We start from the raw sequence: 17,664 nt of genomic DNA on the forward strand, positions 1-17,664 counted from the left end.
GACCCAGCGCTGGACCCAGGCAAGACCCTGCCTCCAACGACTTGAAAAATTCCCACTGTACATATCAGCCTATCAGGCTAAAGATCAGTCCTGGGTGCCCTTTTGAATGCAGGGGACTTATTCTTTGGAGGGAGCCCGCCTTCCCATCAACATTCTGGAGCACAGGACAATTCAGGCCTCCCTTCAATGTTGCATACCTCTTCTTCTGTGAGAACCTCAGATGGGAATCCAGTTGGACAATGCCATGGCTATGGCCTACGTCAATCACCAAGGGGGTCACCGAAGGTGGTGCCTCTCAGAAGGAAGCATATTGCCCCAGGAGGACGTGGTGCTCAGACATACTCAGTCTCCTGGCTGACTCTCCGTGCGCCCTCCCAGATTGCCGCAATCTGGCTAAGCCCTTCTCAAAAGCCACAGACAAGAAACGGCCCAAGGTTCTAGGTTACACATGACGAGGTGGCCGAGTGGTTAAGGCGATGGACTGCTAATCCATTGTGCTCTGCACGCATGGGTTCGAATCCCATCCTCGTCGGTAGTTTAGTTCGTAATCAATGTAAACGTGCTTAACGTAAAGCATTTCATGGCACAAAGGTCTTGTACACATAGAAAAAAAGGCACTGTCAACCTGGACCTAGACATTCTACCTCCCTTCCATGCCCCCTCCTCGGCCCAATCCACAGCTCTCCCCTCTGCACTCAGTCAGACCCACCCTGTCCCACTTTTGTACTCCCCTCTGTCCACAGCTTTAACTTCTGTGCGAGCCGCCCCCCCCCCCCCCCAATACCCCCCAGCTCCAGCCCCCGCATTCCTGTTACGCCCTGCACTGCCCCCTGCACCCACTCTGCACTTGACTGGGTTGCAAAGGATGTGCACCACGTGAGGCGCTGTGGCTTAGTTGGTGAAAGCGCCTGTCTAGTAAACAGGAGATCCTGAGTTCAAATCTCAGCAGTGCCTGCCGTGGAGTCTTTCCATTTATAACGTTTTCAGTTTTGCGCAAGCTTAATGGCAGCCTTGAGTCTCCCAAGCGTGGTAGGTTTCCAACCCAGTGCTAGCTTGAGGGAAGACCTTGCCTCCAAAGATTTGAAAAATTCTCACAAAGAGCTATCCCCCAAGTGGGGCGCTGTGGCTTAGTTGGTGAAAGCGCCTGTCTAGTAAACAGGAGATCCTGAGTTCAAATCTCAGCAGTGCCTGCCGTGGAGTCCATCCATTTCTAACATTTTCAGTATTGCGCAAGCTGAATGTCACCCCTCAGTCTCCCAAGCGTGGTAGCCCACCGACCCAGCGCTGGACCCAGGCAAGACCCTGCCTCCAACGACTTGAAAAATTCCCACTGTACATATCAGCCTATCAGGCTAAAGATCAGTCCTGGGTGCCCTTTTGAATGCAGGGGACTTATTCTTTGGAGGGAGCCCGCCTTCCCATCAACATTCTGGAGCACAGGACAATTCAGGCCTCCCTTCAATGTTGCATACCTCTTCTTCTGTGAGAACCTCAGATGGGAATCCAGTTGGACAATGCCATGGCTATGGCCTACGTCAATCACCAAGGGGGTCACCGAAGGTGGTGCCTCTCAGAAGGAAGCATATTGCCCCAGGAGGACGTGGTGCTCAGACATACTCAGTCTCCTGGCTGACTCTCCGTGCGCCCTCCCAGATTGCCGCAATCTGGCTAAGCCCTTCTCAAAAGCCACAGACAAGAAACGGCCCAAGGTTCTAGGTTACACATGACGAGGTGGCCGAGTGGTTAAGGCGATGGACTGCTAATCCATTGTGCTCTGCACGCATGGGTTCGAATCCCATCCTCGTCGGTAGTTTAGTTCGTAATCAATGTAAACGTGCTTAACGTAAAGCATTTCATGGCACAAAGGTCTTGTACACATAGAAAAAAAGGCACTGTCAACCTGGACCTAGACATTCTACCTCCCTTCCATGCCCCCTCCTCGGCCCAATCCACAGCTCTCCCCTCTGCACTCAGTCAGACCCACCCTGTCCCACTTTTGTACTCCCCTCTGTCCACAGCTTTAACTTCTGTGCGAGCCGCCCCCCCCCCCCCCCAATACCCCCCAGCTCCAGCCCCCGCATTCCTGTTACGCCCTGCACTGCCCCCTGCACCCACTCTGCACTTGACTGGGTTGCAAAGGATGTGCACCACGTGAGGCGCTGTGGCTTAGTTGGTGAAAGCGCCTGTCTAGTAAACAGGAGATCCTGAGTTCAAATCTCAGCAGTGCCTGCCGTGGAGTCTTTCCATTTATAACGTTTTCAGTTTTGCGCAAGCTTAATGGCAGCCTTGAGTCTCCCAAGCGTGGTAGGTTTCCAACCCAGTGCTAGCTTGAGGGAAGACCTTGCCTCCAAAGATTTGAAAAATTCTCACAAAGAGCTATCCCCCAAGTGGGGCGCTGTGGCTTAGTTGGTGAAAGCGCCTGTCTAGTAAACAGGAGATCCTGAGTTCAAATCTCAGCAGTGCCTGCCGTGGAGTCCATCCATTTCTAACATTTTCAGTATTGCGCAAGCTGAATGTCACCCCTCAGTCTCCCAAGCGTGGTAGCCCACCGACCCAGCGCTGGACCCAGGCAAGACCCTGCCTCCAACGACTTGAAAAATTCCCACTGTACATATCAGCCTATCAGGCTAAAGATCAGTCCTGGGTGCCCTTTTGAATGCAGGGGACTTATTCTTTGGAGGGAGCCCGCCTTCCCATCAACATTCTGGAGCACAGGACAATTCAGGCCTCCCTTCAATGTTGCATACCTCTTCTTCTGTGAGAACCTCAGATGGGAATCCAGTTGGACAATGCCATGGCTATGGCCTACGTCAATCACCAAGGGGGTCACCGAAGGTGGTGCCTCTCAGAAGGAAGCATATTGCCCCAGGAGGACGTGGTGCTCAGACATACTCAGTCTCCTGGCTGACTCTCCGTGCGCCCTCCCAGATTGCCGCAATCTGGCTAAGCCCTTCTCAAAAGCCACAGACAAGAAACGGCCCAAGGTTCTAGGTTACACATGACGAGGTGGCCGAGTGGTTAAGGCGATGGACTGCTAATCCATTGTGCTCTGCACGCATGGGTTCGAATCCCATCCTCGTCGGTAGTTTAGTTCGTAATCAATGTAAACGTGCTTAACGTAAAGCATTTCATGGCACAAAGGTCTTGTACACATAGAAAAAAAGGCACTGTCAACCTGGACCTAGACATTCTACCTCCCTTCCATGCCCCCTCCTCGGCCCAATCCACAGCTCTCCCCTCTGCACTCAGTCAGACCCACCCTGTCCCACTTTTGTACTCCCCTCTGTCCACAGCTTTAACTTCTGTGCGAGCCGCCCCCCCCCCCCAATACCCCCCAGCTCCAGCCCCCGCATTCCTGTTACGCCCTGCACTGCCCCCTGCACCCACTCTGCACTTGACTGGGTTGCAAAGGATGTGCACCACGTGAGGCGCTGTGGCTTAGTTGGTGAAAGCGCCTGTCTAGTAAACAGGAGATCCTGAGTTCAAATCTCAGCAGTGCCTGCCGTGGAGTCTTTCCATTTATAACGTTTTCAGTTTTGCGCAAGCTTAATGGCAGCCTTGAGTCTCCCAAGCGTGGTAGGTTTCCAACCCAGTGCTAGCTTGAGGGAAGACCTTGCCTCCAAAGATTTGAAAAATTCTCACAAAGAGCTATCCCCCAAGTGGGGCGCTGTGGCTTAGTTGGTGAAAGCGCCTGTCTAGTAAACAGGAGATCCTGAGTTCAAATCTCAGCAGTGCCTGCCGTGGAGTCCATCCATTTCTAACATTTTCAGTATTGCGCAAGCTGAATGTCACCCCTCAGTCTCCCAAGCGTGGTAGCCCACCGACCCAGCGCTGGACCCAGGCAAGACCCTGCCTCCAACGACTTGAAAAATTCCCACTGTACATATCAGCCTATCAGGCTAAAGATCAGTCCTGGGTGCCCTTTTGAATGCAGGGGACTTATTCTTTGGAGGGAGCCCGCCTTCCCATCAACATTCTGGAGCACAGGACAATTCAGGCCTCCCTTCAATGTTGCATACCTCTTCTTCTGTGAGAACCTCAGATGGGAATCCAGTTGGACAATGCCATGGCTATGGCCTACGTCAATCACCAAGGGGGTCACCGAAGGTGGTGCCTCTCAGAAGGAAGCATATTGCCCCAGGAGGACGTGGTGCTCAGACATACTCAGTCTCCTGGCTGACTCTCCGTGCGCCCTCCCAGATTGCCGCAATCTGGCTAAGCCCTTCTCAAAAGCCACAGACAAGAAACGGCCCAAGGTTCTAGGTTACACATGACGAGGTGGCCGAGTGGTTAAGGCGATGGACTGCTAATCCATTGTGCTCTGCACGCATGGGTTCGAATCCCATCCTCGTCGGTAGTTTAGTTCGTAATCAATGTAAACGTGCTTAACGTAAAGCATTTCATGGCACAAAGGTCTTGTACACATAGAAAAAAAGGCACTGTCAACCTGGACCTAGACATTCTACCTCCCTTCCATGCCCCCTCCTCGGCCCAATCCACAGCTCTCCCCTCTGCACTCAGTCAGACCCACCCTGTCCCACTTTTGTACTCCCCTCTGTCCACAGCTTTAACTTCTGTGCGAGCCGCCCCCCCCCCCCCCCAATACCCCCCAGCTCCAGCCCCCGCATTCCTGTTACGCCCTGCACTGCCCCCTGCACCCACTCTGCACTTGACTGGGTTGCAAAGGATGTGCACCACGTGAGGCGCTGTGGCTTAGTTGGTGAAAGCGCCTGTCTAGTAAACAGGAGATCCTGAGTTCAAATCTCAGCAGTGCCTGCCGTGGAGTCTTTCCATTTATAACGTTTTCAGTTTTGCGCAAGCTTAATGGCAGCCTTGAGTCTCCCAAGCGTGGTAGGTTTCCAACCCAGTGCTAGCTTGAGGGAAGACCTTGCCTCCAAAGATTTGAAAAATTCTCACAAAGAGCTATCCCCCAAGTGGGGCGCTGTGGCTTAGTTGGTGAAAGCGCCTGTCTAGTAAACAGGAGATCCTGAGTTCAAATCTCAGCAGTGCCTGCCGTGGAGTCCATCCATTTCTAACATTTTCAGTATTGCGCAAGCTGAATGTCACCCCTCAGTCTCCCAAGCGTGGTAGCCCACCGACCCAGCGCTGGACCCAGGCAAGACCCTGCCTCCAACGACTTGAAAAATTCCCACTGTACATATCAGCCTATCAGGCTAAAGATCAGTCCTGGGTGCCCTTTTGAATGCAGGGGACTTATTCTTTGGAGGGAGCCCGCCTTCCCATCAACATTCTGGAGCACAGGACAATTCAGGCCTCCCTTCAATGTTGCATACCTCTTCTTCTGTGAGAACCTCAGATGGGAATCCAGTTGGACAATGCCATGGCTATGGCCTACGTCAATCACCAAGGGGGTCACCGAAGGTGGTGCCTCTCAGAAGGAAGCATATTGCCCCAGGAGGACGTGGTGCTCAGACATACTCAGTCTCCTGGCTGACTCTCCGTGCGCCCTCCCAGATTGCCGCAATCTGGCTAAGCCCTTCTCAAAAGCCACAGACAAGAAACGGCCCAAGGTTCTAGGTTACACATGACGAGGTGGCCGAGTGGTTAAGGCGATGGACTGCTAATCCATTGTGCTCTGCACGCATGGGTTCGAATCCCATCCTCGTCGGTAGTTTAGTTCGTAATCAATGTAAACGTGCTTAACGTAAAGCATTTCATGGCACAAAGGTCTTGTACACATAGAAAAAAAGGCACTGTCAACCTGGACCTAGACATTCTACCTCCCTTCCATGCCCCCTCCTCGGCCCAATCCACAGCTCTCCCCTCTGCACTCAGTCAGACCCACCCTGTCCCACTTTTGTACTCCCCTCTGTCCACAGCTTTAACTTCTGTGCGAGCCGCCCCCCCCCCCCCCAATACCCCCCAGCTCCAGCCCCCGCATTCCTGTTACGCCCTGCACTGCCCCCTGCACCCACTCTGCACTTGACTGGGTTGCAAAGGATGTGCACCACGTGAGGCGCTGTGGCTTAGTTGGTGAAAGCGCCTGTCTAGTAAACAGGAGATCCTGAGTTCAAATCTCAGCAGTGCCTGCCGTGGAGTCTTTCCATTTATAACGTTTTCAGTTTTGCGCAAGCTTAATGGCAGCCTTGAGTCTCCCAAGCGTGGTAGGTTTCCAACCCAGTGCTAGCTTGAGGGAAGACCTTGCCTCCAAAGATTTGAAAAATTCTCACAAAGAGCTATCCCCCAAGTGGGGCGCTGTGGCTTAGTTGGTGAAAGCGCCTGTCTAGTAAACAGGAGATCCTGAGTTCAAATCTCAGCAGTGCCTGGCTAAGCCCTTCTCAAAAGCCACAGACAAGAAACGGCCCAAGGTTCTAGGTTACACATGACGAGGTGGCCGAGTGGTTAAGGCGATGGACTGCTAATCCATTGTGCTCTGCACGCATGGGTTCGAATCCCATCCTCGTCGGTAGTTTAGTTCGTAATCAATGTAAACGTGCTTAACGTAAAGCATTTCATGGCACAAAGGTCTTGTACACATAGAAAAAAAGGCACTGTCAACCTGGACCTAGACATTCTACCTCCCTTCCATGCCCCCTCCTCGGCCCAATCCACAGCTCTCCCCTCTGCACTCAGTCAGACCCACCCTGTCCCACTTTTGTACTCCCCTCTGTCCACAGCTTTAACTTCTGTGCGAGCCGCCCCCCCCCCCCCAATACCCCCCAGCTCCAGCCCCCGCATTCCTGTTACGCCCTGCACTGCCCCCTGCACCCACTCTGCACTTGACTGGGTTGCAAAGGATGTGCACCACGTGAGGCGCTGTGGCTTAGTTGGTGAAAGCGCCTGTCTAGTAAACAGGAGATCCTGAGTTCAAATCTCAGCAGTGCCTGCCGTGGAGTCTTTCCATTTATAACGTTTTCAGTTTTGCGCAAGCTTAATGGCAGCCTTGAGTCTCCCAAGCGTGGTAGGTTTCCAACCCAGTGCTAGCTTGAGGGAAGACCTTGCCTCCAAAGATTTGAAAAATTCTCACAAAGAGCTATCCCCCAAGTGGGGCGCTGTGGCTTAGTTGGTGAAAGCGCCTGTCTAGTAAACAGGAGATCCTGAGTTCAAATCTCAGCAGTGCCTGCCGTGGAGTCCATCCATTTCTAACATTTTCAGTATTGCGCAAGCTGAATGTCACCCCTCAGTCTCCCAAGCGTGGTAGCCCACCGACCCAGCGCTGGACCCAGGCAAGACCCTGCCTCCAACGACTTGAAAAATTCCCACTGTACATATCAGCCTATCAGGCTAAAGATCAGTCCTGGGTGCCCTTTTGAATGCAGGGGACTTATTCTTTGGAGGGAGCCCGCCTTCCCATCAACATTCTGGAGCACAGGACAATTCAGGCCTCCCTTCAATGTTGCATACCTCTTCTTCTGTGAGAACCTCAGATGGGAATCCAGTTGGACAATGCCATGGCTATGGCCTACGTCAATCACCAAGGGGGTCACCGAAGGTGGTGCCTCTCAGAAGGAAGCATATTGCCCCAGGAGGACGTGGTGCTCAGACATACTCAGTCTCCTGGCTGACTCTCCGTGCGCCCTCCCAGATTGCCGCAATCTGGCTAAGCCCTTCTCAAAAGCCACAGACAAGAAACGGCCCAAGGTTCTAGGTTACACATGACGAGGTGGCCGAGTGGTTAAGGCGATGGACTGCTAATCCATTGTGCTCTGCACGCATGGGTTCGAATCCCATCCTCGTCGGTAGTTTAGTTCGTAATCAATGTAAACGTGCTTAACGTAAAGCATTTCATGGCACAAAGGTCTTGTACACATAGAAAAAAAGGCACTGTCAACCTGGACCTAGACATTCTACCTCCCTTCCATGCCCCCTCCTCGGCCCAATCCACAGCTCTCCCCTCTGCACTCAGTCAGACCCACCCTGTCCCACTTTTGTACTCCCCTCTGTCCACAGCTTTAACTTCTGTGCGAGCCGCCCCCCCCCCCCCCCCCAATACCCCCCAGCTCCAGCCCCCGCATTCCTGTTACGCCCTGCACTGCCCCCTGCACCCACTCTGCACTTGACTGGGTTGCAAAGGATGTGCACCACGTGAGGCGCTGTGGCTTAGTTGGTGAAAGCGCCTGTCTAGTAAACAGGAGATCCTGAGTTCAAATCTCAGCAGTGCCTGCCGTGGAGTCTTTCCATTTATAACGTTTTCAGTTTTGCGCAAGCTTAATGGCAGCCTTGAGTCTCCCAAGCGTGGTAGGTTTCCAACCCAGTGCTAGCTTGAGGGAAGACCTTGCCTCCAAAGATTTGAAAAATTCTCACAAAGAGCTATCCCCCAAGTGGGGCGCTGTGGCTTAGTTGGTGAAAGCGCCTGTCTAGTAAACAGGAGATCCTGAGTTCAAATCTCAGCAGTGCCTGCCGTGGAGTCCATCCATTTCTAACATTTTCAGTATTGCGCAAGCTGAATGTCACCCCTCAGTCTCCCAAGCGTGGTAGCCCACCGACCCAGCGCTGGACCCAGGCAAGACCCTGCCTCCAACGACTTGAAAAATTCCCACTGTACATATCAGCCTATCAGGCTAAAGATCAGTCCTGTGTGCCCTTTTGAATGCAGGGGACTTATTCTTTGGAGGGAGCCCGCCTTCCCATCAACATTCTGGAGCACAGGACAATTCAGGCCTCCCTTCAATGTTGCATACCTCTTCTTCTGTGAGAACCTCAGATGGGAATCCAGTTGGACAATGCCATGGCTATGGCCTACGTCAATCACCAAGGGGGTCACCGAAGGTGGTGCCTCTCAGAAGGAAGCATATTGCCCCAGGAGGACGTGGTGCTCAGACATACTCAGTCTCCTGGCTGACTCTCCGTGCGCCCTCCCAGATTGCCGCAATCTGGCTAAGCCCTTCTCAAAAGCCACAGACAAGAAACGGCCCAAGGTTCTAGGTTACACATGACGAGGTGGCCGAGTGGTTAAGGCGATGGACTGCTAATCCATTGTGCTCTGCACGCATGGGTTCGAATCCCATCCTCGTCGGTAGTTTAGTTCGTAATCAATGTAAACGTGCTTAACGTAAAGCATTTCATGGCACAAAGGTCTTGTACACATAGAAAAAAAGGCACTGTCAACCTGGACCTAGACATTCTACCTCCCTTCCATGCCCCCTCCTCGGCCCAATCCACAGCTCTCCCCTCTGCACTCAGTCAGACCCACCCTCTCCCACTTTTGTACTCCCCTCTGTCCACAGCTTTAACTTCTGTGCGAGCCGCCCCCCCCCCCCCCCCAATACCCCCCAGCTCCAGCCCCCGCATTCCTGTTACGCACTGCACTGCCCCCTGCACCCACTCTGCACTTGACTGGGTTGCAAAGGATGTGCACCACGTGAGGCGCTGTGGCTTAGTTGGTGAAAGCGCCTGTCTAGTAAACAGGAGATCCTGAGTTCAAATCTCAGCAGTGCCTGCCGTGGAGTCTTTCCATTTATAACGTTTTCAGTTTTGCGCAAGCTTAATGGCAGCCTTGAGTCTCCCAAGCGTGGTAGGTTTCCAACCCAGTGCTAGCTTGAGGGAAGACCTTGCCTCCAAAGATTTGAAAAATTCTCACAAAGAGCTATCCCCCAAGTGGGGCGCTGTGGCTTAGTTGGTGAAAGCGCCTGTCTAGTAAACAGGAGATCCTGAGTTCAAATCTCAGCAGTGCCTGCCGTGGAGTCCATCCATTTCTAACATTTTCAGTATTGCGCAAGCTGAATGTCACCCCTCAGTCTCCCAAGCGTGGTAGCCCACCGACCCAGCGCTGGACCCAGGCAAGACCCTGCCTCCAACGACTTGAAAAATTCCCACTGTACATATCAGCCTATCAGGCTAAAGATCAGTCCTGGGTGCCCTTTTGAATGCAGGGGACTTATTCTTTGGAGGGAGCCCGCCTTCCCATCAACATTCTGGAGCACAGGACAATTCAGGCCTCCCTTCAATGTTGCATACCTCTTCTTCTGTGAGAACCTCAGATGGGAATCCAGTTGGACAATGCCATGGCTATGGCCTACGTCAATCACCAAGGGGGTCACCGAAGGTGGTGCCTCTCAGAAGGAAGCATATTGCCCCAGGAGGACGTGGTGCTCAGACATACTCAGTCTCCTGGCTGACTCTCCGTGCGCCCTCCCAGATTGCCGCAATCTGGCTAAGCCCTTCTCAAAAGCCACAGACAAGAAACGGCCCAAGGTTCTAGGTTACACATGACGAGGTGGCCGAGTGGTTAAGGCGATGGACTGCTAATCCATTGTGCTCTGCACGCATGGGTTCGAATCCCATCCTCGTCGGTAGTTTAGTTCGTAATCAATGTAAACGTGCTTAACGTAAAGCATTTCATGGCACAAAGGTCTTGTACACATAGAAAAAAAGGCACTGTCAACCTGGACCTAGACATTCTACCTCCCTTCCATGCCCCCTCCTCGGCCCAATCCACAGCTCTCCCCTCTGCACTCAGTCAGACCCACCCTCTCCCACTTTTGTACTCCCCTCTGTCCACAGCTTTAACTTCTGTGCGAGCCGCCCCCCCCCCCCCCCCAATACCCCCCAGCTCCAGCCCCCGCATTCCTGTTACGCACTGCACTGCCCCCTGCACCCACTCTGCACTTGACTGGGTTGCAAAGGATGTGCACCACGTGAGGCGCTGTGGCTTAGTTGGTGAAAGCGCCTGTCTAGTAAACAGGAGATCCTGAGTTCAAATCTCAGCAGTGCCTGCCGTGGAGTCTTTCCATTTATAACGTTTTCAGTTTTGCGCAAGCTTAATGGCAGCCTTGAGTCTCCCAAGCGTGGTAGGTTTCCAACCCAGTGCTAGCTTGAGGGAAGACCTTGCCTCCAAAGATTTGAAAAATTCTCACAAAGAGCTATCCCCCAAGTGGGGCGCTGTGGCTTAGTTGGTGAAAGCGCCTGTCTAGTAAACAGGAGATCCTGAGTTCAAATCTCAGCAGTGCCTGCCGTGGAGTCCATCCATTTCTAACATTTTCAGTATTGCGCAAGCTGAATGTCACCCCTCAGTCTCCCAAGCGTGGTAGCCCACCGACCCAGCGCTGGACCCAGGCAAGACCCTGCCTCCAACGACTTGAAAAATTCCCACTGTACATATCAGCCTATCAGGCTAAAGATCAGTCCTGGGTGCCCTTTTGAATGCAGGGGACTTATTCTTTGGAGGGAGCCCGCCTTCCCATCAACATTCTGGAGCACAGGACAATTCAGGCCTCCCTTCAATGTTGCATACCTCTTCTTCTGTGAGAACCTCAGATGGGAATCCAGTTGGACAATGCCATGGCTATGGCCTACGTCAATCACCAAGGGGGTCACCGAAGGTGGTGCCTCTCAGAAGGAAGCATATTGCCCCAGGAGGACGTGGTGCTCAGACATACTCAGTCTCCTGGCTGACTCTCCGTGCGCCCTCCCAGATTGCCGCAATCTGGCTAAGCCCTTCTCAAAAGCCACAGACAAGAAACGGCCCAAGGTTCTAGGTTACACATGACGAGGTGGCCGAGTGGTTAAGGCGATGGACTGCTAATCCATTGTGCTCTGCACGCATGGGTTCGAATCCCATCCTCGTCGGTAGTTTAGTTCGTAATCAATGTAAACGTGCTTAACGTAAAGCATTTCATGGCACAAAGGTCTTGTACACATAGAAAAAAAGGCACTGTCAACCTGGACCTAGACATTCTACCTCCCTTCCATGCCCCCTCCTCGGCCCAATCCACAGCTCTCCCCTCTGCACTCAGTCAGACCCACCCTCTCCCACTTTTGTACTCCCCTCTGTCCACAGCTTTAACTTCTGTGCGAGCCGCCCCCCCCCCCCCCCCCCAATACCCCCCAGCTCCAGCCCCCGCATTCCTGTTACGCACTGCACTGCCCCCTGCACCCACTCTGCACTTGACTGGGTTGCAAAGGATGTGCACCACGTGAGGCGCTGTGGCTTAGTTGGTGAAAGCGCCTGTCTAGTAAACAGGAGATCCTGAGTTCAAATCTCAGCAGTGCCTGCCGTGGAGTCTTTCTATTTATAACGTTTTCAGTTTTGCGCAAGCTTAATGGCAGCCTTGAGTCTCCCAAGCGTGGTAGGTTTCCAACCCAGTGCTAGCTTGAGGGAAGACCTTGCCTCCAAAGATTTGAAAAATTCTCACAAAGAGCTATCCCCCAAGTGGGGCGCTGTGGCTTAGTTGGTGAAAGCGCCTGTCTAGTAAACAGGAGATCCTGAGTTCAAATCTCAGCAGTGCCTGCCGTGGAGTCCATCCATTTCTAACATTTTCAGTATTGCGCAAGCTGAATGTCACCCCTCAGTCTCCCAAGCGTGGTAGCCCACCGACCCAGCGCTGGACCCAGGCAAGACCCTGCCTCCAACGACTTGAAAAATTCCCACTGTACATATCAGCCTATCAGGCTAAAGATCAGTCCTGGGTGCCCTTTTGAATGCAGGGGACTTATTCTTTGGAGGGAGCCCGCCTTCCCATCAACATTCTGGAGCACAGGACAATTCAGGCCTCCCTTCAATGTTGCATACCTCTTCTTCTGTGAGAACCTCAGATGGGAATCCAGTTGGACAATGCCATGGCTATGGCCTACGTCAATCACCAAGGGGGTCACCGAAGGTGGTGCCTCTCAGAAGGAAGCATATTGCCCCAGGAGGACGTGGTGCTCAGACATACTCAGTCTCCTGGCTGACTCTCCGTGCGCCCTCCCAGATTGCCGCAATCTGGCTAAGCCCTTCTCAAAAGCCACAGACAAGAAACGGCCCAAGGTTCTAGGTTACACATGACGAGGTGGCCGAGTGGTTAAGGCGATGGACTGCTAATCCATTGTGCTCTGCACGCATGGGTTCGAATCCCATCCTCGTCGGTAGTTTAGTTCGTAATCAATGTAAACGTGCTTAACGTAAAGCATTTCATGGCACAAAGGTCTTGTACACATAGAAAAAAAGGCACTGTCAACCTGGACCTAGACATTCTACCTCCCTTCCATGCCCCCTCCTCGGCCCAATCCACAGCTCTCCCCTCTGCACTCAGTCAGACCCACCCTGTCCCACTTTTGTACTCCCCTCTGTCCACAGCTTTAACTTCTGTGCGAGCCGCCCCCCCCCCCCCAATACCCCCCAGCTCCAGCCCCCGCATTCCTGTTACGCCCTGCACTGCCCCCTGCACCCACTCTGCACTTGACTGGGTTGCAAAGGATGTGCACCACGTGAGGCGCTGTGGCTTAGTTGGTGAAAGCGCCTGTCTAGTAAACAGGAGATCCTGAGTTCAAATCTCAGCAGTGCCTGCCGTGGAGTCTTTCCATTTATAACGTTTTCAGTTTTGCGCAAGCTTAATGGCAGCCTTGAGTCTCCCAAGCGTGGTAGGTTTCCAACCCAGTGCTAGCTTGAGGGAAGACCTTGCCTCCAAAGATTTGAAAAATTCTCACAAAGAGCTATCCCCCAAGTGGGGCGCTGTGGCTTAGTTGGTGAAAGCGCCTGTCTAGTAAACAGGAGATCCTGAGTTCAAATCTCAGCAGTGCCTGCCGTGGAGTCCATCCATTTCTAACATTTTCAGTATTGCGCAAGCTGAATGTCACCCCTCAGTCTCCCAAGCGTGGTAGCCCACCGACCCAGCGCTGGACCCAGGCAAGACCCTGCCTCCAACGACTTGAAAAATTCCCACTGTACATATCAGCCTATCAGGCTAAAGATCAGTCCTGCGTGCCCTTTTGAATGCAGGGGACTTATTCTTTGGAGGGAGCCCGCCTTCCCATCAACATTCTGGAGCACAGGACAATTCAGGCCTCCCTTCAATGTTGCATACCTCTTCTTCTGTGAGAACCTCAGATGGGAATCCAGTTGGACAATGCCATGGCTATGGCCTACGTCAATCACCAAGGGGGTCACCGAAGGTGGTGCCTCTCAGAAGGAAGCATATTGCCCCAGGAGGACGTGGTGCTCAGACATACTCAGTCTCCTGGCTGACTCTCCGTGCGCCCTCCCAGATTGCCGCAATCTGGCTAAGCCCTTCTCAAAAGCCACAGACAAGAAACGGCCCAAGGTTCTAGGTTACACATGACGAGGTGGCCGAGTGGTTAAGGCGATGGACTGCTAATCCATTGTGCTCTGCACGCATGGGTTCGAATCCCATCCTCGTCGGTAGTTTAGTTCGTAATCAATGTAAACGTGCTTAACGTAAAGCATTTCATGGCACAAAGGTCTTGTACACATAGAAAAAAAGGCACTGTCAACCTGGACCTAGACATTCTACCTCCCTTCCATGCCCCCTCCTCGGCCCAATCCACAGCTCTCCCCTCTGCACTCAGTCAGACCCACCCTGTCCCACTTTTGTACTCCCCTCTGTCCACAGCTTTAACTTCTGTGCGAGCCGCCCCCCCCCCCCCCAATACCCCCCAGCTCCAGCCCCCGCATTCCTGTTACGCCCTGCACTGCCCCCTGCACCCACTCTGCACTTGACTGGGTTGCAAAGGATGTGCACCACGTGAGGCGCTGTGGCTTAGTTGGTGAAAGCGCCTGTCTAGTAAACAGGAGATCCTGAGTTCAAATCTCAGCAGTGCCTGCCGTGGAGTCTTTCCATTTATAACGTTTTCAGTTTTGCGCAAGCTTAATGGCAGCCTTGAGTCTCCCAAGCGTGGTAGGTTTCCAACCCAGTGCTAGCTTGAGGGAAGACCTTGCCTCCAAAGATTTGAAAAATTCTCACAAAGAGCTATCCCCCAAGTGGGGCGCTGTGGCTTAGTTGGTGAAAGCGCCTGTCTAGTAAACAGGAGATCCTGAGTTCAAATCTCAGCAGTGCCTGCCGTGGAGTCCATCCATTTCTAACATTTTCAGTATTGCGCAAGCTGAATGTCACCCCTCAGTCTCCCAAGCGTGGTAGCCCACCGACCCAGCGCTGGACCCAGGCAAGACCCTGCCTCCAACGACTTGAAAAATTCCCACTGTACATATCAGCCTATCAGGCTAAAGATCAGTCCTGGGTGCCCTTTTGAATGCAGGGGACTTATTCTTTGGAGGGAGCCCGCCTTCCCATCAACATTCTGGAGCACAGGACAATTCAGGCCTCCCTTCAATGTTGCATACCTCTTCTTCTGTGAGAACCTCAGATGGGAATCCAGTTGGACAATGCCATGGCTATGGCCTACGTCAATCACCAAGGGGGTCACCGAAGGTGGTGCCTCTCAGAAGGAAGCATATTGCCCCAGGAGGACGTGGTGCTCAGACATACTCAGTCTCCTGGCTGACTCTCCGTGCGCCCTCCCAGATTGCCGCAATCTGGCTAAGCCCTTCTCAAAAGCCACAGACAAGAAACGGCCCAAGGTTCTAGGTTACACATGACGAGGTGGCCGAGTGGTTAAGGCGATGGACTGCTAATCCATTGTGCTCTGCACGCATGGGTTCGAATCCCATCCTCGTCGGTAGTTTAGTTCGTAATCAATGTAAACGTGCTTAACGTAAAGCATTTCATGGCACAAAGGTCTTGTACACATAGAAAAAAAGGCACTGTCAACCTGGACCTAGACATTCTACCTCCCTTCCATGCCCCCTCCTCGGCCCAATCCACAGCTCTCCCCTCTGCACTCAGTCAGACCCACCCTGTCCCACTTTTGTACTCCCCTCTGTCCACAGCTTTAACTTCTGTGCGAGCCGCCCCCCCCCCCCCCAATACCCCCCAGCTCCAGCCCCCGCATTCCTGTTACGCCCTGCACTGCCCCCTGCACCCACTCTGCACTTGACTGGGTTGCAAAGGATGTGCACCACGTGAGGCGCTGTGGCTTAGTTGGTGAAAGCGCCTGTCTAGTAAACAGGAGATCCTGAGTTCAAATCTCAGCAGTGCCTGCCGTGGAGTCTTTCCATTTATAACGTTTTCAGTTTTGCGCAAGCTTAATGGCAGCCTTGAGTCTCCCAAGCGTGGTAGGTTTCCAACCCAGTGCTAGCTTGAGGGAAGACCTTGCCTCCAAAGATTTGAAAAATTCTCACAAAGAGCTATCCCCCAAGTGGGGCGCTGTGGCTTAGTTGGTGAAAGCGCCTGTCTAGTAAACAGGAGATCCTGAGTTCAAATCTCAGCAGTGCCTGCCGTGGAGTCCATCCATTTCTAACATTTTCAGTATTGCGCAAGCTGAATGTCACCCCTCAGTCTCCCAAGCGTGGTAGCCCACCGACCCAGCGCTGGACCCAGGCAAGACCCTGCCTCCAACGACTTGAAAAATTCCCACTGTACATATCAGCCTATCAGGCTAAAGATCAGTCCTGGGTGCCCTTTTGAATGCAGGGGACTTATTCTTTGGAGGGAGCCCGCCTTCCCATCAACATTCTGGAGCACAGGACAATTCAGGCCTCCCTTCAATGTTGCATACCTCTTCTTCTGTGAGAACCTCAGATGGGAATCCAGTTGGACAATGCCATGGCTATGGCCTACGTCAATCACCAAGGGGGTCACCGAAGGTGGTGCCTCTCAGAAGGAAGCATATTGCCCCAGGAGGACGTGGTGCTCAGACATACTCAGTCTCCTGGCTGACTCTCCGTGCGCCCTCCCAGATTGCCGCAATCTGGCTAAGCCCTTCTCAAAAGCCACAGACAAGAAACGGCCCAAGGTTCTAGGTTACACATGACGAGGTGGCCGAGTGGTTAAGGCGATGGACTGCTAATCCATTGTGCTCTGCACGCATGGGTTCGAATCCCATCCTCGTCGGTAGTTTAGTTCGTAATCAATGTAAACGTGCTTAACGTAAAGCATTTCATGGCACAAAGGTCTTGTACACATAGAAAAAAAGGCACTGTCAACCTGGACCTAGACATTCTACCTCCCTTCCATGCCCCCTCCTCGGCCCAATCCACAGCTCTCCCCTCTGCACTCAGTCAGACCCACCCTGTCCCACTTTTGTACTCCCCTCTGTCCACAGCTTTAACTTCTGTGCGAGCCGCCCCCCCCCCCCCCCCCCAATACCCCCCAGCTCCAGCCCCCGCATTCCTGTTACGCCCTGCACTGCCCCCTGCACCCACTCTGCACTTGACTGGGTTGCAAAGGATGTGCACCACGTGAGGCGCTGTGGCTTAGTTGGTGAAAGCGCCTGTCTAGTAAACAGGAGATCCTGAGTTCAAATCTCAGCAGTGCCTGCCGTGGAGTCTTTCCATTTATAACGTTTTCAGTTTTGCGCAAGCTTAATGGCAGCCTTGAGTCTCCCAAGCGTGGTAGGTTTCCAACCCAGTGCTAGCTTGAGGGAAGACCTTGCCTCCAAAGATTTGAAAAATTCTCACAAAGAGCTATCCCCCAAGTGGGGCGCTGTGGCTTAGTTGGTGAAAGCGCCTGTCTAGTAAACAGGAGATCCTGAGTTCAAATCTCAGCAGTGCCTGCCGTGGAGTCCATCCATTTCTAACATTTTCAGTATTGCGCAAGCTGAATGTCACCCCTCAGTCTCCCAAGCGTGGTAGCCCACCGACCCAGCGCTGGACCCAGGCAAGACCCTGCCTCCAACGACTTGAAAAATTCCCACTGTACATATCAGCCTATCAGGCTAAAGATCAGTCCTGGGTGCCCTTTTGAATGCAGGGGACTTATTCTTTGGAGGGAGCCCGCCTTCCCATCAACATTCTGGAGCACAGGACAATTCAGGCCTCCCTTCAATGTTGCATACCTCTTCTTCTGTGAGAACCTCAGATGGGAATCCAGTTGGACAATGCCATGGCTATGGCCTACGTCAATCACCAAGGGGGTCACCGAAGGTGGT

The 17,664-nt window shown here is 53.0% G+C and overlaps 42 non-coding genes across 42 annotated transcripts; all 42 read left to right on the forward strand.

The window, feature by feature from the left end:
* The first annotated feature begins 450 nt into the window (after window positions 1–450).
* Window positions 451–532, forward strand: TRNAS-GCU (transfer RNA serine (anticodon GCU)). The gene has a single exon. It is a non-coding gene; the product is annotated as a tRNA-Ser (tRNA).
* Window positions 533–880: 348 nt separating this feature from the next.
* On the forward strand, window positions 881–954 carry TRNAT-AGU (transfer RNA threonine (anticodon AGU)). Its single transcript has one exon. It is a non-coding gene; the product is annotated as a tRNA-Thr (tRNA).
* Window positions 955–1,116: 162 nt separating this feature from the next.
* TRNAT-AGU (transfer RNA threonine (anticodon AGU)) lies at window positions 1,117–1,190 on the forward strand. The gene has a single exon. It is a non-coding gene; the product is annotated as a tRNA-Thr (tRNA).
* Window positions 1,191–1,725: 535 nt separating this feature from the next.
* Window positions 1,726–1,807, forward strand: TRNAS-GCU (transfer RNA serine (anticodon GCU)). Its single transcript has one exon. It is a non-coding gene; the product is annotated as a tRNA-Ser (tRNA).
* A 348-nt stretch (window positions 1,808–2,155) lies between these two features.
* Window positions 2,156–2,229, forward strand: TRNAT-AGU (transfer RNA threonine (anticodon AGU)). The gene has a single exon. It is a non-coding gene; the product is annotated as a tRNA-Thr (tRNA).
* A 162-nt stretch (window positions 2,230–2,391) lies between these two features.
* On the forward strand, window positions 2,392–2,465 carry TRNAT-AGU (transfer RNA threonine (anticodon AGU)). Its single transcript has one exon. It is a non-coding gene; the product is annotated as a tRNA-Thr (tRNA).
* Window positions 2,466–3,000: 535 nt separating this feature from the next.
* On the forward strand, window positions 3,001–3,082 carry TRNAS-GCU (transfer RNA serine (anticodon GCU)). Its single transcript has one exon. It is a non-coding gene; the product is annotated as a tRNA-Ser (tRNA).
* Window positions 3,083–3,427: 345 nt separating this feature from the next.
* TRNAT-AGU (transfer RNA threonine (anticodon AGU)) lies at window positions 3,428–3,501 on the forward strand. The gene has a single exon. It is a non-coding gene; the product is annotated as a tRNA-Thr (tRNA).
* Window positions 3,502–3,663: 162 nt separating this feature from the next.
* TRNAT-AGU (transfer RNA threonine (anticodon AGU)) lies at window positions 3,664–3,737 on the forward strand. Its single transcript has one exon. It is a non-coding gene; the product is annotated as a tRNA-Thr (tRNA).
* Window positions 3,738–4,272: 535 nt separating this feature from the next.
* Window positions 4,273–4,354, forward strand: TRNAS-GCU (transfer RNA serine (anticodon GCU)). Its single transcript has one exon. It is a non-coding gene; the product is annotated as a tRNA-Ser (tRNA).
* A 348-nt stretch (window positions 4,355–4,702) lies between these two features.
* Window positions 4,703–4,776, forward strand: TRNAT-AGU (transfer RNA threonine (anticodon AGU)). The gene has a single exon. It is a non-coding gene; the product is annotated as a tRNA-Thr (tRNA).
* Window positions 4,777–4,938: 162 nt separating this feature from the next.
* On the forward strand, window positions 4,939–5,012 carry TRNAT-AGU (transfer RNA threonine (anticodon AGU)). Its single transcript has one exon. It is a non-coding gene; the product is annotated as a tRNA-Thr (tRNA).
* A 535-nt stretch (window positions 5,013–5,547) lies between these two features.
* Window positions 5,548–5,629, forward strand: TRNAS-GCU (transfer RNA serine (anticodon GCU)). The gene has a single exon. It is a non-coding gene; the product is annotated as a tRNA-Ser (tRNA).
* A 347-nt stretch (window positions 5,630–5,976) lies between these two features.
* On the forward strand, window positions 5,977–6,050 carry TRNAT-AGU (transfer RNA threonine (anticodon AGU)). The gene has a single exon. It is a non-coding gene; the product is annotated as a tRNA-Thr (tRNA).
* Window positions 6,051–6,212: 162 nt separating this feature from the next.
* On the forward strand, window positions 6,213–6,286 carry TRNAT-AGU (transfer RNA threonine (anticodon AGU)). The gene has a single exon. It is a non-coding gene; the product is annotated as a tRNA-Thr (tRNA).
* A 59-nt stretch (window positions 6,287–6,345) lies between these two features.
* Window positions 6,346–6,427, forward strand: TRNAS-GCU (transfer RNA serine (anticodon GCU)). Its single transcript has one exon. It is a non-coding gene; the product is annotated as a tRNA-Ser (tRNA).
* Window positions 6,428–6,773: 346 nt separating this feature from the next.
* On the forward strand, window positions 6,774–6,847 carry TRNAT-AGU (transfer RNA threonine (anticodon AGU)). The gene has a single exon. It is a non-coding gene; the product is annotated as a tRNA-Thr (tRNA).
* A 162-nt stretch (window positions 6,848–7,009) lies between these two features.
* TRNAT-AGU (transfer RNA threonine (anticodon AGU)) lies at window positions 7,010–7,083 on the forward strand. The gene has a single exon. It is a non-coding gene; the product is annotated as a tRNA-Thr (tRNA).
* A 535-nt stretch (window positions 7,084–7,618) lies between these two features.
* TRNAS-GCU (transfer RNA serine (anticodon GCU)) lies at window positions 7,619–7,700 on the forward strand. Its single transcript has one exon. It is a non-coding gene; the product is annotated as a tRNA-Ser (tRNA).
* A 350-nt stretch (window positions 7,701–8,050) lies between these two features.
* On the forward strand, window positions 8,051–8,124 carry TRNAT-AGU (transfer RNA threonine (anticodon AGU)). The gene has a single exon. It is a non-coding gene; the product is annotated as a tRNA-Thr (tRNA).
* A 162-nt stretch (window positions 8,125–8,286) lies between these two features.
* Window positions 8,287–8,360, forward strand: TRNAT-AGU (transfer RNA threonine (anticodon AGU)). Its single transcript has one exon. It is a non-coding gene; the product is annotated as a tRNA-Thr (tRNA).
* A 535-nt stretch (window positions 8,361–8,895) lies between these two features.
* On the forward strand, window positions 8,896–8,977 carry TRNAS-GCU (transfer RNA serine (anticodon GCU)). The gene has a single exon. It is a non-coding gene; the product is annotated as a tRNA-Ser (tRNA).
* A 349-nt stretch (window positions 8,978–9,326) lies between these two features.
* TRNAT-AGU (transfer RNA threonine (anticodon AGU)) lies at window positions 9,327–9,400 on the forward strand. The gene has a single exon. It is a non-coding gene; the product is annotated as a tRNA-Thr (tRNA).
* Window positions 9,401–9,562: 162 nt separating this feature from the next.
* Window positions 9,563–9,636, forward strand: TRNAT-AGU (transfer RNA threonine (anticodon AGU)). Its single transcript has one exon. It is a non-coding gene; the product is annotated as a tRNA-Thr (tRNA).
* Window positions 9,637–10,171: 535 nt separating this feature from the next.
* On the forward strand, window positions 10,172–10,253 carry TRNAS-GCU (transfer RNA serine (anticodon GCU)). The gene has a single exon. It is a non-coding gene; the product is annotated as a tRNA-Ser (tRNA).
* A 349-nt stretch (window positions 10,254–10,602) lies between these two features.
* Window positions 10,603–10,676, forward strand: TRNAT-AGU (transfer RNA threonine (anticodon AGU)). Its single transcript has one exon. It is a non-coding gene; the product is annotated as a tRNA-Thr (tRNA).
* A 162-nt stretch (window positions 10,677–10,838) lies between these two features.
* On the forward strand, window positions 10,839–10,912 carry TRNAT-AGU (transfer RNA threonine (anticodon AGU)). Its single transcript has one exon. It is a non-coding gene; the product is annotated as a tRNA-Thr (tRNA).
* A 535-nt stretch (window positions 10,913–11,447) lies between these two features.
* On the forward strand, window positions 11,448–11,529 carry TRNAS-GCU (transfer RNA serine (anticodon GCU)). The gene has a single exon. It is a non-coding gene; the product is annotated as a tRNA-Ser (tRNA).
* Window positions 11,530–11,880: 351 nt separating this feature from the next.
* TRNAT-AGU (transfer RNA threonine (anticodon AGU)) lies at window positions 11,881–11,954 on the forward strand. Its single transcript has one exon. It is a non-coding gene; the product is annotated as a tRNA-Thr (tRNA).
* Window positions 11,955–12,116: 162 nt separating this feature from the next.
* On the forward strand, window positions 12,117–12,190 carry TRNAT-AGU (transfer RNA threonine (anticodon AGU)). The gene has a single exon. It is a non-coding gene; the product is annotated as a tRNA-Thr (tRNA).
* Window positions 12,191–12,725: 535 nt separating this feature from the next.
* TRNAS-GCU (transfer RNA serine (anticodon GCU)) lies at window positions 12,726–12,807 on the forward strand. The gene has a single exon. It is a non-coding gene; the product is annotated as a tRNA-Ser (tRNA).
* Window positions 12,808–13,153: 346 nt separating this feature from the next.
* Window positions 13,154–13,227, forward strand: TRNAT-AGU (transfer RNA threonine (anticodon AGU)). The gene has a single exon. It is a non-coding gene; the product is annotated as a tRNA-Thr (tRNA).
* A 162-nt stretch (window positions 13,228–13,389) lies between these two features.
* TRNAT-AGU (transfer RNA threonine (anticodon AGU)) lies at window positions 13,390–13,463 on the forward strand. Its single transcript has one exon. It is a non-coding gene; the product is annotated as a tRNA-Thr (tRNA).
* Window positions 13,464–13,998: 535 nt separating this feature from the next.
* Window positions 13,999–14,080, forward strand: TRNAS-GCU (transfer RNA serine (anticodon GCU)). Its single transcript has one exon. It is a non-coding gene; the product is annotated as a tRNA-Ser (tRNA).
* Window positions 14,081–14,427: 347 nt separating this feature from the next.
* TRNAT-AGU (transfer RNA threonine (anticodon AGU)) lies at window positions 14,428–14,501 on the forward strand. The gene has a single exon. It is a non-coding gene; the product is annotated as a tRNA-Thr (tRNA).
* Window positions 14,502–14,663: 162 nt separating this feature from the next.
* Window positions 14,664–14,737, forward strand: TRNAT-AGU (transfer RNA threonine (anticodon AGU)). Its single transcript has one exon. It is a non-coding gene; the product is annotated as a tRNA-Thr (tRNA).
* A 535-nt stretch (window positions 14,738–15,272) lies between these two features.
* Window positions 15,273–15,354, forward strand: TRNAS-GCU (transfer RNA serine (anticodon GCU)). Its single transcript has one exon. It is a non-coding gene; the product is annotated as a tRNA-Ser (tRNA).
* Window positions 15,355–15,701: 347 nt separating this feature from the next.
* Window positions 15,702–15,775, forward strand: TRNAT-AGU (transfer RNA threonine (anticodon AGU)). The gene has a single exon. It is a non-coding gene; the product is annotated as a tRNA-Thr (tRNA).
* Window positions 15,776–15,937: 162 nt separating this feature from the next.
* TRNAT-AGU (transfer RNA threonine (anticodon AGU)) lies at window positions 15,938–16,011 on the forward strand. Its single transcript has one exon. It is a non-coding gene; the product is annotated as a tRNA-Thr (tRNA).
* A 535-nt stretch (window positions 16,012–16,546) lies between these two features.
* On the forward strand, window positions 16,547–16,628 carry TRNAS-GCU (transfer RNA serine (anticodon GCU)). The gene has a single exon. It is a non-coding gene; the product is annotated as a tRNA-Ser (tRNA).
* Window positions 16,629–16,979: 351 nt separating this feature from the next.
* Window positions 16,980–17,053, forward strand: TRNAT-AGU (transfer RNA threonine (anticodon AGU)). The gene has a single exon. It is a non-coding gene; the product is annotated as a tRNA-Thr (tRNA).
* A 162-nt stretch (window positions 17,054–17,215) lies between these two features.
* On the forward strand, window positions 17,216–17,289 carry TRNAT-AGU (transfer RNA threonine (anticodon AGU)). The gene has a single exon. It is a non-coding gene; the product is annotated as a tRNA-Thr (tRNA).
* Window positions 17,290–17,664: the final 375 nt, after the last annotated feature.

This window comes from Lithobates pipiens, unplaced genomic scaffold, assembly GCF_037356315.1.
Source record: "Lithobates pipiens isolate NorthernLeopardFrog02 unplaced genomic scaffold, aLitPip1_a1.2 Scaffold_8, whole genome shotgun sequence".
Classification (NCBI taxonomy): domain Eukaryota; kingdom Metazoa; phylum Chordata; class Amphibia; order Anura; family Ranidae; genus Lithobates; species Lithobates pipiens.